At 37.8% G+C, this 16,249-nt stretch overlaps 2 long non-coding RNA genes across 3 annotated transcripts; one reads left to right on the top strand and one right to left on the bottom strand.

Annotated features, from left to right (window-relative positions):
* The first annotated feature begins 256 nt into the window (after positions 1-256).
* On the top strand, positions 257-12,533 carry LOC307147877. Of its 2 annotated transcripts, none has more exons than XR_013819375.1 (3): positions 257-570; positions 8,209-8,256; positions 10,871-12,533. It is a non-coding gene; the product is annotated as an uncharacterized lncRNA (long non-coding RNA). The 2 variants fall into 2 exon arrangements; XR_013819376.1 differs by lacking the exon at positions 257-570 and adding an exon at positions 4,906-4,984.
* Positions 11,153-16,206, bottom strand: LOC307147873. The gene is made up of 3 exons (XR_013819374.1): positions 16,020-16,206; positions 12,353-12,528; positions 11,153-11,927 (listed from the first exon to the last, which is right to left on the bottom strand). It is a non-coding gene; the product is annotated as an uncharacterized lncRNA (long non-coding RNA).
* Positions 16,207-16,249: the final 43 nt, after the last annotated feature.

The raw sequence follows: 16,249 nt of genomic DNA on the forward strand, positions 1-16,249 counted from the left end.
AAAAAAGATTTACGTTACCAAAACATGAATATTGTAAAAAAGATGTATATGCACATATACACACATAACAAAGATATCCGTGTTCTCTGTCACTGCTACTCGAGCTTTGTCATCACAGCGCTTTGATGAAGACTTGCCTGGCACTTCGCGCTTCCGACTCCAGCGCGCGCATATCTTGCCCCGTATGAGTTGAGCTGTACAGTGAGTGGGGACACGTGATCTCATCTGATCCCGTCGATTTTGTTATAGGGTGGAGGGTCTGGGTTTTGTGTACATAAGGTCGTGTGCTGCTCGCTTCTCTCTCTCTCTCTCTCTCTCTCTCTCTCTTACTCCAAGTGCCACCGCTCCGCCTCCTCTTTTCGCAACATTGACGCAATGTATAAATGCTGGAACAAAAGGACAACTTCCTTGAAGCTTGGCGTAATTGCAATAATAGAGATAGAGAATGGCTTCAGTGACACAGTGATGGGAGTCCGGCGTTCTACCGGAATATCTTTACCGCGGCTTCTTTGACTCGACGTACACGTTAAAATGGAATTGCACTTTCCAGGTTATTCCTCCAAGCCTGAAGTAAGTATCACAAACAAGCCTTTTCTTTTCCATACCCAATCTCCCCAGCTCCGCTCGCGCTGCCCTGCTTCATAAGAGGAAATACGACGGACCGAAGCTTTGTTGTTGAGTTGCCATTCACAGTGTGTTTTCTCTCGTGTTGGCTGTGCGATTTAAATGTTTGAGGACGAAAGTTGCCGTGTTGTTTACGATTCATTATCGGGCTTATCTAAAATTCATGTATGTAATAAGCGGAGGTAGTAAACAACCAAAGCGCGGGACGCATAGTTATTATTAGGTCTGAAAAGAAAGGCGCTAGTTTTTTTGAATGAATGTTTATTTGTGTTTCGCGAAGGGTTTCAACAAAAGGCGTTGGATGCGCTCTCGTTGGGGGGTGAGGGAGGGGGGGTTGAAGTAACTCGCTAATGTCAATGACACTTTCCACGATTAATTTCTCGGAGTCGCAATGGTCGAATAGCACATCAAAAGAGCGATTGGAGCGCGTAGCCTGTGCATACATCATCGAACACAAAAAGCTGTAGTGAAAGCCAAGCTGTGAAGTGCCGGGTTACTACACTGAAGCTGCATTCCTCTTCCATTCCGCCGCTACAAAATTATACGAGGATGTGTTGTGTGTCTCAAAACCAATATATTCTCACATGTTGCTCATTCGTACAGCTGAGTATGAACAGGCGCGCTTTATTTCAGCGGCCGAACGATGCCTGTGCTATTGGTGTAATGCCGATCCGATACTTTGCGAACAAAGGACCGGGGGAGAATTTCGTGAGGTGGAGGACGACAGTAGAAGAACGGGTAGACTGTTTACAATAATAACAGGATAGCCGTGACGTCGAGTGATAGACAGCGCTCTCAGCCAGAGAAAAAACTTCTGAGGCATCAACAACATTCTAAATTTGGACAGGGGTTACATCATCGAAGTTAAAGCTGCTTGGGGGCGGGACTTCCGGTTGGATTTGAGTTCGTACCGCTGAAGTGGTTGCTGTTTCTGTTGCGTCTTTGTATATCTATCGGTGTCTGCACAATCGCCTCGCTTTCACAGCCACAAGCAGAGTAATGGTTAAAAAATGTGTCCAGTTGCTCTGCTGACGAGTGTACAAAAATGTTTCGAGATGCTTGTTAATGGCTTGTCGTGTAGCCTATGTATTGTGTGGACCAAACTCACCACATTCAAATGATCAAAACGTTACCGTAGCCTTTAAGCTAACTTAAAAGAACTAACGAACTCATATACACGAGTTCAGTAGGTTTTTTTGTGCATTATCTCTGTCAACACGTTTAGTTTTTTTGCCGGTACTCTTCATAAAACCCCATAATGATAGATAGTGGCATGCATTAGACAGGGTTGATGAAATACCATGTAATGACTTGCTACAAAGTGAAGACAGTTCACTAACACAAAACTATAAAATCACTGAATGCAAATCAATCTTATGTCATATACGACATTAAATAGACATGATAATCAAAATGTTAAATTTACTGAAATTGTGTTGCCAGTGCACACAGCTACATGGTCGGCTATATATAAATAGCAAACATTTTTATTTTATGAGTGATACAACATTTTCCAAATACAATAGGCTGTAATGCCCCAAACAAAAATTAAGATAAAGTGTGTATGTGCTGAATGAATTGTTTGCTCTGTTAACAGGCTGTGAGGAATATACCTGACCTATTTGGTGTGCATGTGTAAAGCCTTTAATTACAGAGTTTATTTTTGTATTGTATTGCAAAGCCATGTGATCAGAGACCATTCGATTTGGTAAGAAATCTTCCAGTTTGGGTCTCTAATAAATGAAGTTAAACCAAACAAACCAGCATGAGTCAGTGGCTGTGTCTTGTTAGGCCGGCCCACTTAACAGGGGTCGAAGGTTGCATGTTGTATTCTCAGACTTGACTTGCAGGCATCTATTGACTTTTGATGGATGTTGTTACTTAAGTGTGTAGTCTCTGGCCTCTGTAAAAGGGGGGCTGTCCCCTCACATGCTCCCACCCCCTCCCTCATACTAAAGAGATCACAGGGGTGCAGCTGCTTCAGACAGCTTTGGGGTGGGGTGGGGGTCTGAGACCCTTCAATGAGAGAACAAAACCCTTTCATAAACACACACACTCAAGTTCACCCCTTACAACTGCCCCTATTTTCACACCCCTGCAAAAAAAAAAAAAGTTTGACAAGTGGAGGGTGCAGGAGTGCACTGGGTGCACAGCAGACGTACTTATACACTGCTAATTACCGAAATGTTAGGATCATGAATAAACCGAGAGGCAAGTTTTCTTGCCTTTGTGTATTTTACTACATCAGCTTTATTTGGGATTAATTTCTTAACAGTCAGAGATTATCCAAATATTACACATTAACGAATAACCCATCAGGTCAATGATTTAATGTAGAGACTGTATAATCAGATATTGCATTAAAAAAAAAAAAAAAAAAAAAAACTCCACAAAATTTCTACTTTCAGTGATACAACAATTGTAGTGGGCCCTATGCTGACTCAGCAAATTTTCAACAAGGTTATTTCTTCTTTTACACTGATATCCTCTTCGACTTGTAACATTAATTGCCATCAAACTGAAAAATAAATCGATTCTAATCTGCAATACATATATTCCTGTTAAAGGCAATACAGATAAATGCTCCTCATACCAAAAAGGTAATTTACAGAATGAGTTCATCAAATTAAAATTCGGCATCTTTTCATTAAAAGTAGAGTGTAATTTGTAGCCCTGTATTGTGTGTCTATTTCAAGAGTTAGGGGTGAGATGTGAAGGCAGAGGGTTTGATTTGTTTCAGAGTTTCAAACAATGAATAGTGTGTGTGTTAAACTTCAGTAGCAATCTCTTGTTGTCAAAATGTACTTGAATTATGAAAAAATTCACAATATGATACCAGATCCATGACAGGAGTCCTGAATTCAGAAATTAGTCAATAGTGAACTAGCTGGATAAAATGTGCGGTGAGACAGGGCCTTAAACTTCCAAAAGCATTTGCTGTATTTGGCTGTAATCCATGCTGTATTAGCTCAAGGTCTTTTAACATAGCTAATTAAACAGCCCTGTGATATTTATATACAATCTATGTAACAAGGTGCATGATAAACCTGATTTTTGAGACCTATTATTTAAAAAGTGGATTATTAATATATGTTCAAGCTATAAAACAATACTTTGTGAAACTTTGAGGGGAAAATTAGCAGTAATTACACATTTTTTGGCAGCAGGATGACATGGGGGGTAATGTAGATTCAGTCAGCTTATTTGAGACTTGAATGTTAGTTATAAATCACACAAGCTACAAGAAATGGGGTAACTTTTGTGTTGGTATCTCCAACTACAGAGTATCTGTGTGTGGATTTAAGTGGGCAGCATTACGATTTGGGCGTTCAAGTGTGTCACAAAGCAGTTGCTGAAGAAAAACCAGGTCATATCTCCCTCTCTTTCTGAGTAGAATGGATATTTTACAACACCACTGAGACTGAACTATCAGTTTGCATAGGGCGTATACAGAAGAACACCTTACATAAGTTTCTCTATAGGGAGCTGGCAGGGAAGTACTGGATGAAATAGCTTAAATGACATGCATTAGATAGCCAAGGGCTACTTTTTTATTTTTCGAGGCTTCTGATGTTCTTATCTGTCCAGATTTGGGTGCTTCCCTTCAATTGGCAGAGGCACACGGGGTTTCTATCCTCTAAATGCATACACGTCTTTTATCGTGCAGTTACAGAGAATAGCTATAAGATTGTTGTCGTTGATGGGGGATGAAAAAATGTTTCTTCCAGTAAAATCTCTCTATCTCCCACCTTCAAAACCGCTCTCCAAGTCCATGTTCCCGGCATGCACATGCGAGCTGGGGGCGGCTCTTACCGATTTGAATGAGGAGAGTCACTTTCGGCGCCATTTTCGAGTGAGCGGCGATAACATCAACACTGAGCGCGCGCATAGAGAGGCAGCGCGAGACGATTCGTCTTAAAATTAAGAATTGTTATCTGAATGTAGGAAAACAGCACGATCGGACCACGTTTAGAGAGCAAAATCGCCTGCGATCTGATGCCGACGATCACAGAAGTGACCAATACGAACCGATTGTGAAGGAGCCGAAGGAGAAAAAGGGGGGCTACATTTCAGCTGCGTATATGGAAAACCTGCGATTTTTAAAAAATAATACATAAAAATAACGCTGGATGCGGGGAAAAATATAGAAAAATTCTGGAAAATACCAGAGGGTCTTAGGATTGGGATTCAGCGCGGTGGTGATGAAGATTGTGTCATTTTGGTGTTTTTTCATGACGCTTTTTGAGCGGGAGTAACGGACGAGCTGCTGCTTGCGCAGATACAGTGTGTCCGAGTCTGATGATGATGCATCAGACACTCAACTCAGATTATAGAGAAGACACATCAGCCATCTGATCCGGTAAGATGTTTGAAACGGGTTATTCATCGAGCTTGCCATAAAAAGACTTTGATTATAATTGCGTTTTTTTAGAGTTGTTGTGAAACTATCTCGATGCATGTTGTTTTAGGGGGGAATACTTTGCGCCATTTTATACGTCAAGACACGAAAAGCCTGTGTTGATAAAAAAAAAAAAAAAAAAAGTTACTCTTGAGTTGTTTTTTTTTTATCGTGACCAGACGCTGTCATAATGTAACGCTCGATTGAGACGTCGCAGTGGAATTAATGTTACATCTAGACTTAATGGACAACTATGTGACTTTTATTAAAAGATTACATGACTTATGATGTAGAGTCTCGTGCTGACTTGCGTTTCTACGTGGATATTATAAAACGTCAAGTGTCGTTGTGTTAATAGGGTATTTTGGTGTTTTGTGTGCATTTGGTTAAGGAGCTAGGAGAGCAAAGGACGCGATTTGTCTGCAAGAGAAAGAGATTCTTGCTTTTCAGCTTTTTTTCCTCTCTTTTTTTCTGAAATGTGAATTGGAGTTCAGCAGTGTGGTTGCAAGCACGGCAATTTCACCTTATGTAAGTTGGTAGAATTACGCACGGCTTTAGCTTATAATTATTATTACCCACGTTTATTCTTTCCTGACCTACAACAGAAATCTGCATTGCTGTGTTTATTGTCAGGTTTTAGTAGCACCACTTTTGTAAAAAAATAATATTTTTTTCAACTTCTCTAATGAGTGGCAGGGTATTTGTTTCCATTTTTGAAACAATAAGTAACTTTTTGTGCAGTTTTTTACTGAACTGAATGGAAAAGGAAGCATTGAACTACTGTGGGGGTGGAATTGAAAATGCAGGCCTGTTGAGAAAAAGCCTATGTCAGTTGCAGAATTGCTGAGGTGTGTGTTCCTCTCCTCACATTCATTCTGTGTGAGTGTGTGTGTATTGGGTGTCTCTTGGAGGGTGTGCCGCACCTGGAGATTCAAATGAGCCAAAATTATCAGACTTTTTTCACGCATGGTTTATAATATTGGTAATTTTTGATACAGACATGCCATATAGGCAAACAAGCCATTAAACTGTACTTAATACAAGAGATAATTGTTTTGAATCTATTTTTTTTAAGTCAAACAGACCAAAAAACTAAAAAAGCGTGCCATTATTTTTTCCAGCTGCTATAGACTTTGTCAAAAGTGTTATAATGTGCAAGACTTTTTGTTATGTCTGACTTAAATACAGTGTAAGTTGTCTACCCACTGTAACAATATTTTTAAGGCCAAGTTTGACTTTATTCAGAATCAGAATGGATTTTTCTTCGGTTATTGACTGTTTTACATTGTGTCAGAGTGACAATATAGTTGACTTGAATAACTTTTGAGTGGATTTTTCTTCACTCACTGCATTGTATTGCTGTTCATATGAATTATTGAAAGACATTCATATTTCTAATAGTTTTAAGGAGAAACATCGATCACTTTATGTCATAAGCATAAGCAATTATATATATATTGAGCTTGAGCAGTAGCGTTAACAGTAGTGTTTTTATTGCAACAAAAAAAAAAACATGGTTTAATGTAGGCCTAGTCATTGCATGTTGCAGTGCAATAGCTCGGTCACCAATGTTTTTTTTGTTTTTGCCAAAAAAAAGAGAGGAATTATTTATATCTGTCAATATTTACTTAATTATATAACTATATGATTACTGTACAATACTTAATAATTATAGTATGTTTCTGTAGTGGATTTATTGTAAAATTGGTAATAGTTCATTATTAAAGTTTGCTACTTAGGCTACCTATTCTACACACACTGTACACACATTCACTTGAAACTTAAATTCATTAAAACATGAACCCAAAATAAGACAGTTAAGCATATATTTTTTTATAAAAAGAGACAGTAAAATCTTTATGTTGTAATATGTCTTCCAGTGAACTAGATAAAGAATATGAGGAATGTATAAAACAGATATTGTCATGGCGGCATGTCTCAGTTACTGCTTGCCCAGCCACAACAACAACAACTATTCTTTCACGACTGAATACTGCGCCTGTATGAACCCTCCCAGTCTCTTTATTCACGCCCTATACAAACAAATAAATACAACCAATTATTTATAAATGCAAACAAACAAAACAATAACTTACATTTGAATACATTTTCCACAGATATTTGAATGTCACACTAGTAACTTTTTAGTGTGAGGATTGAAAATCCTTTGTGTGTGTGTTTATAATTTCATGTCAGTGTGCAATTGTGGTCATGAGGTGATCCCTCAGTGGTCTATTGTGAACGAGCAGAGGCTGGACATTACGACGCTGACCCACTTAGACCACTTTACATTGAGTTTGTCTTCAGTTTAGGAGGACTAAAGGTTACATACAGGGCTTGCATTTCTTTGATATCAGCCAGCCTGTTATAGACTCAAGATGTTGGCTGATGTGCGTTAAACTACCTTGGATAATGACATTAAAATGACATTATAGGTACAGTTATAGGTGTTTGACATTATTAGAAAATAAAGTATACAATAATTAGAGGGGACTTTAAAAAAACAACAATCTCTTTAGCACCTTTAAATCCTGTTTTTGATTAGAATTTTGCATTTGCTAGTAGAAAAAAATTCCTCAAGGCCAAAGATTGTATTTGATATTATTAGTCAAGCCTTTAAGTCATTTTTATTAAGGGCAGGCTATGAATTATTAACAGTGTTATATTTTGTAAAACGCTTATCTGTCCCTTCAAGGTCCATTTGCAGTATTTTCACCCAGTTGCAACAAATTTGTCACAAAGTAGAAATTCTCCAACTTTTTGCTGTGATAAACTTTGATCTTAGTGGGCGTTAGCTTGTTCCCTCTTGTGTCATTGTGACTGTGACATATTAGTCACAACCATGATAGTTCATTATGACTTGTACTAGTTCATTATGATGTTTCTTTCTCACAATTTTTCACAAAACAGGATTTTAGACTCATAACCTCTTGGCCCAAGTCCAAATGGAAATCCTTGTGTATTTGGTGGTAGCAGTGTGTCACATACAGCTAGACCAGAGATCCCGTTGGTCCCTGTGATTTGCCCAAAGTGTTTAATGCCTTTTTTGCCTTATATTAATGGTTATGTAATATTGCATTTGACTCAGACCCATCCCACACCATATTGAAAACTAGTAGGTGCAGGGCATGTGAGTTGTCTTCATGCTTTTTCTCTAATTTTTATTTGTTTCTTTTAATTTGTAGGCCTTGAAAATGGAACAGCTTTGTCCAATGGCCTCAACTAAAATGGAGGTAAATATTTCCCCCAGTTAGCCATATTACAGTAGGTTATGCCCATAGCATTTAGTATACTGTATGATATTTTTTTGTGCTATTTGAGGCATCATCACCGATTATATTACTCATGTTGATTATAATAGTTTTCACATTGTGTAGTCCTTTGGTTTTTAAGTGATGTATTTACTTCAAAGCAAGATCATGTTTTAATTTTTTTAGTAGCAGCAGTATTACCGTCAATAATATAACCTTTTTATTTTTTTAAATTATCGATGTCCCTTTGCTCACATTGTATAGTGACTCTTTGAAGCACTGTAAATGCAATAGCAGAACTGGTCCCAAAATGAGTTTGAGGTTTCAGTTCACCCCCCCCCCCACACACACACACACACACACACTCTCACACTCTTTGTGTTGTTAGCTCATTTCAATGTGCCCACAAAGTTATCGAAGGGCCTCTAAGATTCAAAGAAGTTGGTTGATGTTGTTACTTTCAAGTAGTAGCTTGAAGGGAAAACAAGACGAGTCACTTGGCTGTTTTATTATCAAGAAACCTGAATGTTGGGGCGTTTGCTTTTGATTTCATATAGCTTCACTTGCTGGTAAACCGATGGGTATGAAAAAATATTTTCGGGCCTAACTCAGGCCTCAGTTTGTGTGTTTGTTTGCTCAGCGAGATCAGAGGCAGAGGACTCTCGATTCTTGGTGGGTGTGTATCTGTGTGTGTCCTTTTGTAAACGATCATTTAGATGCGAAACACAGAAATGAAAATCTTGATCTGAGTGTCAATTACAAAGCTATCTGCTAAGAGGAACACAGCGCCAGCCGAGCTTTCTGATGCCAAACAGCCAGAGCTCTTCATTGTAAGCTCTTCTTAGTAATACATGTGCTGCCAGGCCTGCTCCTATCTGACGTTACCAGGGCAAATGCACTTGTTATGGGGACTGGCACTGTATTCCACCATTTAAAGTGCTTGATGCATTTTTACTAAATTCATATGCTATGAGATGACTTGCATATTGCTTTTGTGCTGTAATGTTTCATGTACAAATGCACTATAATAATCTAAAGCTGTACTGCACATCTAAGCACACTTTGTAAAGAAGAAAATTAAAAGTTTGTTTTAAAAAAATGCCATATTTAGTGGCAATTAAGAGTCAGACATTCAGCGCCTTTAAGACTGGCCAAATAATAAAATAGTAACATCTTATGAATTGTATACTCAAGTATAAATTGTGCAATAAAAAATAAGTAACTTAGTTATGGTTGTAGATTCAAGCGTCCTGTTCTTTATTTTGAAATATAGTGACGAGTACAATTATTTACACTATTTTGAATTAATTTTCTTGAAATATTGTATTTTGCAGTATATTGAGCAAAGGAGTACACTCAGTGCACAAAGATGAAAACTAAATGTCAGATTGTTTTCTTCTATCCCATTGGGCAGATCTTGTGTGTAGAAGTGTGCTTTCACACACACACTTATGTGCTGCTTTGCCCCCTTTGCCTGTTACTCTTGTAAAAGCAAATTAAATTATGGGAGCAGCTTCCCCTTTCTGTGGTAGGAAGTGAATGTTTCTCTGCTAACTTCTGGCATACGAAGTTACAGGGAACAACGCATCTAGCTGCAGCCTCGTAAAAATACACTAATCAGACTAACCCCTTCACGTCACCAGGGTATGTCGTTTTGGTTATCAAATAAAGTATTTCGTTTATTGGTTGAGTCTGCTTTATTTTGTTTAATCTAGGTACACATGTACATTGTAATGTAACGGTCAATATAAATTACTTGAATGTATAAATGAACTTTATTCGGATGGGCTTCTAGGTTTTATTACCCTACATATTCAGTCACTGTGAGTCAGTTAATATTGAGACTTGAAAACCATCATTGAGCTTTATGCTATTGGTATAGTTCTCATTACTAAGTTACAGTTTTAAAAAATAATGAATTGATAATTTATTTGTTAGTGTAAAATATTTTTTAGTTGTTGATGTTTCTCAGTAATTAGGCCGAAATGATGACTCTTTTTTTTTTTTTTTTTTACATTGCTTGAACATCTGTGTGGTTTCGAGATATCCTGTAAAAGTTAGTTTTTCAAAAAGTGTGCCAGGATTAGAAAAAGTTTTACATTGATATGTTTTTGTGTGCATTATTAAACCTTACTTTGTGACATTTGTCCTTTAGTTTAGATATTTTTTGTATTTTTAATGGAGACGCGTGTTGTTTACACACACACACTATATATATATATAAACTGGTTTATATAATTTATGTAATTAAACCACAGATTTTGTGCTTCATAGCCTTGGTGGTGTTCTGATGTTATTTGTTGGGGATGGTAGAAATTACACACACACACACACACACACACACACACACACACACACACAGAGAGAGTCACAAACCATGACACGTAAGAATTTATCTTCAAACTAGATTATGCTCCATTCATTTAAATATTTTGTATAATATATAAGCACATAATTACACCAGTCCAGTAAAATAATACACTGCATGCTATACAGATGGTACGCTTTTGTATTTTTTACCTGTAATTATATTTTAAGAAACATAAGAGCCAGAATTTGTGCTTCATAAATATCCCTTTATTTTTGTTTTCTCCAGGAAAGGAATGTAGAGCACACGGCATGACAGTGAGCTGTGACAAAGTCAAGTAACTGTAAGTACACCACTGACTGAAGTTTTAACTATATTATTGGGTGTAAAAATACAGTGTAACACCGTGTCCTAACTACACGCGACACGATGCCGCGACACGCGATAAAAGGTATCTTTTCCATGTTAATCAGAGTTTTTGTCCTAACCAGCCGCGACGTCGCGCTGGAACTACAAACACAAAGTGTGGCAATGATAATCTCAGGTACTGTCTATGTGCTTTATTTAATGTTAAAAGTGTGTAATGTGACTTTGAATATCATTTAGTGCTCCCAGCTTTGCAGCTGTAAAAGCAACAATGGATAATTCACCAATGGATATCTGGAAATTAAACAAATGGAAACAAGAACGTTCAAACTGTGAACAATCAAGTGTATTATTTGACAAAGATTGTTTTAGTAACTCAGTAGCCTATGTATTTGAATAATGTTTAAATGGTGTAATATTTGTGAATTTGAGCTACTTATCCATTTTCTTGCGATTGCCGTCAAGATTACTCTCTGGTGCTGTGCACTTGCCGCAAGAGCCAGCCCACACGCTGTTCTGATTGGCTGTGGGTTTTGATTGATATTTACGCATCTCGCAGGTGCGTCGCGTCTAGTGTGGACAGACAAATTATTTGTCGCTGGAATCTTATCGCGTCTAGTTAGGACACAGTGTAAGAAACAGGCGGATTTCTGATATGCATAAAAGAAAATATATAGAAAAACTCATTTTTCTATATCCTCATGGATTGTCTAACAAAGAAAAAGCAACAATAAAGTGAAAGGCATACAGACGGAACAAACAACACAAGTAAATATTATAATTACAGGCTTTGTCAGGGAATGCTTTTATTCCCCCCCCACCCTGAAAAGTCCATGGGGCTCTTTTCATAACCTGTAATTTTAGCCTTATAGACAGCAGATGCTCCATTGTCCTCTTGCTTGTTACACCAAAAGTTTTTTGTCAGTATTGGCTCACCTGGTACAAAAGCACATGAGCGTATACTGAATGGAACAGAAACCTGGGAGGGGGTTTACAAAAACAACCAACATCAGAAACAGAACAGGAAAAATATTGTAAGTTAGTCATGCCTGAAATTATTGTTATTATTAGTCCAGTTATTTTGCACACAAGACATGTAAATGATTTCTTACACTCATTGCATAAGAGTCATGTCAAATATAGTTTGACAAAACAACATAATGAAACCTTGTTGTTCAGCTTACTCATATGGTTCTTTAAAAATGCTTGTCTTGACTGATTTGAATTACATCTATGAATATGCTTGCAAATCTATCTTATATTGAATATGAAAATAATTGTAGAAAAAAATACAACTCAATTAGACAGCTTCAGTCAATTGCTTTCTTGTATGAATACACTCGGTTTATATGTTTTAACAGTCACTAAAGGTTTGGATACAGTGAACTTTTTTTAATCACTTACCTGGCAATTGTGATTTCATCAGTGAGAGGCAGGCAGGTTGTGTAAGAATGGTGTGAATATCATGTTTTTCTCAGAACAGGTACCGTATTATCACATCTGATCAAAATTATGCAAATAGATTTTGTGCTGGGTACTTCTCCAGAAATATCCACTCATCACCATAGAATTGAAATGTGCTGTTAAAAAAAGAAGAAAGTTAAAAACAAATATATACTTATATTGAGCAGGAATGTTACATTTCTATAACGTGTGTGGAAATAAAAGTTTTTAAAAACAGATGCTCATTTAATTTGTGCATTTGTCAAATTCGAAGCTTTTCATGATCTAACACTTTAAAACCTGGAAACCAATGCATTCGACCTTGAAATTAGACAGCTGCAAATTTTTAGGTTGCCATTTAAAACAAAAGCAAAATATATATCTTTACTTGACCCCTAAAACGTTTTAAAATAGATTACACTTGTACACTTTTTCCATACATGACTATCTCAATGACCACCTATGTCCTGCTGCATGTGCATTGCAAAAAACCAAACGTGAGAAACAACAGCCCACATAAAAGCCCGAAGAAGTCTCACGTTTTAATCATCTTGTCATTTTATTTCTATCTTTGATTTTAGATTATACTGTTCTGAGCAAGCATGACGCCTTTTTTTTTTTTTTTTGTCAATATCATTTGACAAAAAAATCATTGAATGATAAAATGTAGCCATATTGACACTTATGACTCGTTGTATTTTTGTTGGTCCTGTGTTTTCAGATTGCGAAACGAGGGCCGTGTATGTGCGGCTGTGTGGGCGCGCCTCGCGTGAGTGCGTGAGCGCGCGCTCTGTGCGGGGCCTGTCGGTACTGTAGCAGCACAGAATGGTTTGTGAGTTATAACGGGGGTGCAGGCCGTACTGTGCTGCGGCAAGAACAACAGGACAGACGCACACAAACGGGTGAAAAGGACAGAAGGAAGGTGAAGTAGGCAAGAACAGCAGCAGCAGCAACACCACGTGTGTGCCAGTGAGTCTCCTGAACTTGGCCGTGTGACTGACTGGCTGCCTGGCTGTAGCAGCACGTAAATATTGGAGTCAAAGCACTAGCGAATCCTCCAGTATTGACCGTGCTGCTGGAGTTAGGCGGGCCGTTTACCGTCTGTGCTTCGGGATCCCCCCCATCTCCTCAGGAAAGCACGAGAAGACTAACGACTGGCTAATAACATGCTGTCCAAATGTATAATAATGCTGTATACTTGTTAATGTAATTTTTTTTTAACTGGTCAGATGCTTCTGTAAAAGTGATTTGAGCTCGTTGATAATTTATGTACATGGTGAAATGCAATGAGAGGAAAATACAATTAAAAGCATTAAAATCACAACAATTGCATCAAGTCAGATTAATTGCACAGAGCCGCGCTGCATGCGCGCAAATTGTGCAGTTGTTCAAAACTACAGCATTTCTCAACACATTTTAACAAACAATACATAGACTGTGTTGATAAGTTACCGATGACTGTTTTGGACGAGGCACATTGCTGAAGACAGTTATAAAATGTGTGGCATACAGTGTTAACATCATCTCGTCAGTAAATGTACCTTCCATCTTTTCCACATTTTGAGTAACGCAGCATCGCCATCTTCTGGGAACTTTAAACGGCTCGAGGTTTTCAGATCGCCCCTGTTTCTGTTGAGTTAGGAGATTTAGAGATGGGGTACTGACTGAATCACCAGTTCCTAGATCGTCCTCCTTTGGCACTTTTAGCTGGTTTTTATTCTCGTGTTTCTTTCCCTCTGTAAGGGTCGTTATAATAAGCTTTAACGTTTATCTTTACACTCCCTCTCCGTTAAAACGCTTGGTTTTCTCCTCAGGCGACATTGAGGAAACATCCTTCAAATCGTGTCCACCATCAGGCCAAGATTAAGAAAAGGTTCCGTTCATCCGGACCAATTGCAAACAAATCGGTCAAATAAGCAAGATGACAATGCGTTGTAAGAAATGCTTATGCATCTAAAACTTTTTGAATCGAAACACAAAGTTGACCTATAGTTGGCTTGAGGTAGACGACTGGACAAAAACCGCAGAGACGCTCCTGCCCTGAATAAAATGTAGCCCCAAATTCAATTAACTTTATTTAGAAGTGAGTTAACACTGTTAACTCTAATATCTGGCCACATTAACACTCGCTACCCGAACCAGGCAGGGCTCCGCTATTTGAGTTGTTCAGTTGATACATTTCTTAAAAGAAACCCAGATTATGTTGAACGACGAAGCGCAGGGTCCTTACATTTTTGACGATGAGTTTTTCCTGCTTAATAATAATAATAATAAAAACGAACATGACAATAAATGTGTTCAACCCAGCATCAAAGTAACACACAAAAAGGCAATTTCTCTAGCTATGAGTAACTGGCCATCAACTAATTTAAAATCGTCTGTGGCGTCCTAGGCTAGCACTGAATATTTGGTTAAGACTTTAGTGAATATAACGTAGAAAGTTTAAACAGACCTTATAACGGTATTTATCTACTTGTACTACACGTATCATTGTATCATTACAAAAACTGCTCTTTAAACAGCAGCTCTGATTGTCCTTACTATGTATGTGTATTAAAGTCGCACAATAAAGATGATCACTACTAATTTAGTTCGTAAAAATGAACGGAATTTGCCTGAATAGCGAAAAAAAGAGTAAAGTTACTTGTGTGAAGCTGCAGCCTAAACATCACTGATAAACAAATTAAAACAAATCTATAAAACCATTTTATTTTCATTGTGATTGGTCACTTATGGTTATATAACCGAATTGTTTAATACCGAGAAACTTCGGTTTGGTGTTAAATGTGATTGAAGCCTTCAACATCATCTGAAATGGGTTCGTAAGTCGAGAGTTGAAACGAGATGCCCTTATTTGACACATTACGTGTACGTCCATTTATATTGTACATCGGGTTACATAAAAGCAGGTACGAGTGAAATCAATGAAATTGTCGAATGTAATGTGAACCGATAAAAAGGAGAAGAAAAAAAAATTAGGGCAGAAACCACGTCACTTTCTTCTGCTTTTACGTCACTCCCTTCTCATGTCACTGAGGTCATTTCTTCCCTAGGCTGAACTAGAGCTTGAACACTGTACTTTACAATGCGCACTGAACAATTTCTGAAGCGGAAATTTATAGTGCACCAAAAAGGGCTGCACAACTTTTTTTTTTTTTTTCTGAATAAGCTATTCTTGGCAGGTAAGGCGAGATCCTCCCCGGTAATTTCCACAGAAACCTCATTTAGAGAGTCACAGCTGAGCAACGCGCAGGTTTATGGTGAAATCTGATTGGGCCGTTCTGAAAATAACGGGTTTGTTGTCATTCAAAAAAGCGCTCATGTTCAGCATCTCGTTGGTGTTTCTAACTAGTTTATGCCATATTGTTTATGCAAAAGCATACAGACCTCATAATATTACCTCATATATGTCATCACCTGCACCTCATATTCACAACATGTCGATTTCGGTAAAGTTATTAGAAGTCTACCTACTAAAAAAGTTATAAATTAAAATGTTCTCTCGTATAACACGATGGTATTTATGAATTATAAAAATAGCGTAAGCTAAATCAGAAATTATTATTATTATTTAAAAAAAGAAAGGTCGACAGGGAGACCATCATAAAAAATATTGTGACTACTTTACCTTTTTTGGTCCATTTACCTCGACATCTGCTTACTAGTCACCCCAAAGGACAAGACCGTGATGTTAGTCACAATAATTAGTTTCTACATTAATGCAATAATCCCATGAAAAGTAGGGATGTTGGGTAAAACAGTTCCACCGCATAACTGCGAACACATCACGCGCTCTTTTATTGGATAGAAACCGCGCGCGCCAGTTACCAGGGTACTCTGCAAACGCAATCATGGCGC

Source organism: Squalius cephalus, assembly GCF_949319135.1.
Source record: "Squalius cephalus genome assembly, chromosome: 2".
Classification (NCBI taxonomy): domain Eukaryota; kingdom Metazoa; phylum Chordata; class Actinopteri; order Cypriniformes; family Leuciscidae; genus Squalius; species Squalius cephalus.